At 50.6% G+C, this 2,500-nt stretch overlaps 1 protein-coding gene across 1 annotated transcript in view; it reads left to right on the top strand.

The window, feature by feature from the left end:
* LOC307079793 (plexin-A1-like) overlaps positions 1 to 2,500 on the top strand; it is a gene marked incomplete at its 5' end in the record, with an annotated part of 107,913 nt that overhangs the window by 59,801 nt on the left and 45,612 nt on the right.

Here is a 2,500-nt window from a genome sequence, read left to right as displayed (position 1 = left end):
TGTGTGTGTGTGTGTGCTTGTGTTTGTGTGTATTTGTATGTATGTGTGTTTGTGTGTATTCCTGTTTGTGTGCCCCTGTGTGTGTGTGTGTGTGCGCCTGTGTGTGTGTGTGTGTGTGTGTGTTCGCATGTAACCAAAGGCGTGAAAGCAGGGGCTGTCTTTGCCCTAGTAAGGGGGGGGGGGGGGGGGTAGCCCATTTTCACACACACAATCTCCATCCCTTCACAGCAGGGGGCCTAGCCGGGACCCCCATTACCGGCAGCCTGGCAATACCATGTGCGATTGGGCCTGTGTGTGTGTGTGTGTGTGTGTGTGTGTGTGTGTGTGTGTGTGTGTGTGTGTGTGTGTGATTTTACAGTGTTAATCTTTTGCTGTTCTCTCAGGGCAGGCTTGTCATCCGTCCCTTCCCCTCTCCTTCTCCTTCCCTCCTTCCTTCTCTCCTCTCTTCCTGCATCCCTCCATCCTTCCTGTTCTCCCCTGTTTTCATACAGGCGCTTTGACTCATTCATAGATAAGTAGGCAACCCCCACACACACACACACACACACACATACATACGCACACTCCAATTCACGTACACTTACGCACACATACGCAGACACACACACACACACGCAGACACACACACTCATATGTTGATTGGTGTGATCGTCTGTCCCTCTTCCCTTAATGTCTTTCTAAATCTCAATAATTCAACTATCTAATTACACTACACTCCTCACACACTCAAACACACACACACACACACACACACACACACACACACACACGCACACACAATGCCCTCTGCTTGCTAGTGCGCTACCAGCGAGGACAGCTATTTTCTGCTAATGGGGGTTTGAGTGTTGACGTGTGTTTGTGTGTGTGTGTGTGTGTGTGTGTGTCTGTGTGTGTGTGTGTGTGTGTGTGTGTGTGTGTGTGTGTGTGTGTGTGTGTGTGTAATAGGCGGTCCCTCCCGTAATGGAAGCATTATTGTAATAGCTCTCTCCCTCCATGTTATCTGTGCTGTACATCTGACATGGTTACTGCGCCCTGCCCAGCCGTCTGTCCTCTCGGCCTCCATGGACAGACGGCTGCCCATCCAGACACTCGTATGCTAGAGGTGGAGCACAACATAGAGAACGGTCGGAGAATATTAAAGAATAGTTGGTGCAGGATCCCCTACCTGCCCCTTAGTGACCTGTCTCTGTACTGTCTAACCCCTACCTGCTCCTTAATGACCTGTCTCTGTACTGTCTAACCCCGACCTGCTCCTTAATGACCTGTCTCTGTACTGTCTAACCCCTACCTGCTCCTTAATGACCTGTCTCTGTGCTGTCTAACCCCTACCTGCTCCTTAATGACCTGTCTCTGTACTGTCTAACCCCGACCTGCTCCTTAATGACCCGTCTCTGTGCTGTCTAACCCCTACCTGCTCCTTAATGACCTGTCTCTGTGCTGTCTAACCCCTACCTGCTCCTTAATGACCCGTCTCTGTACTGTCTAACCCCGACCTGCTCCTTAATGACCCGTCTCTGTGCTGTCTAACCCCTACCCTGGACCTGGTCTCTACATGAGGCTGGACTCTATGTGTGAGAGGTCCTCTCTGTGCTGCTGGAGCTCTGCAGCACTGGCCTCTCTCTCTCTCTCTCTTACCTCGCACGCCCTCTGTCTCGCAAAGTTATAGATGTCGTCTTTCACCTGAGCAAGGCCACTGGGTGTGTGTGCGTGTGTGTGAGGCAGAGTTTTTTGTTTGTGTGTGTGTATATGTGTGTGTGTGTGCATGCTAGTTGTGTGTATGCTTGTAGCAGGGTGTGTGTGTCTGTGTTTGCATAGCGGGGTGTGTGTGTTAGTGTAGCTGTGTGTGTGTGTGTTTGTGTGTGTGTGTGTGTGTGTGTGCATGCAGGGTTTCTTTGTAGATGGGTGTGTGTGTGTCTGCCACACGTTGCCTCACACCAGCACCCTGGAAACCTTGGCAAAAGCAGAGGATCCCAGATTCACGTGCACTCAGTGTGTCCGTTTGTGTGTTTTGCTGTGTATGTGTTTTAATGTGTATGGGGTGTGTGTGTGCAAGCATGCTTGTGATTTTGTGTGCTTTGCGTTGATGTGTGTGTGTGTGCGTGTGCCTGGGGCTGCCTCTGTCTGCCAAACAGTCTGTCTGTCCGTCTGTCACCTAGACACACATCTCAGCAGAAACAGAAGGTAGACACACACACACGCTCACTCCTCAACACACACACACACACACACACACGGAGATGTGGACAAGCAGATGATGATGGAGTTTGTTTGGTGTGTAAGCACTGCGTGCGTGCATGTGTGATGACATGCATGCTGTGTGTGTGTATGTCTGTGTGTGTACGTGTGTGTGTGTTTGTGTGCGAGCATGTGTTTGTCTCTGAATGTGTGTGCGTGTGTGTGTGTGTGTCTCTGTGACTGTGAGTGTTTGTGTGTGTCTCTGTGTGTTTGTGTGTGTGTCTGTTCGTGTGTATGTGCGTGTGAGTGTGTCTCTGTGCGTGTT

Source organism: Pollachius pollachius (genome assembly GCF_949987615.1).
Source record: "Pollachius pollachius genome assembly, chromosome: 8".
In the NCBI taxonomy this organism is placed as follows: Eukaryota; Metazoa; Chordata; class Actinopteri; order Gadiformes; family Gadidae; genus Pollachius; species Pollachius pollachius.
Note: the sequence above shows the minus strand (reverse complement) of the source record. Positions and strands in the feature narration are given on the sequence as shown.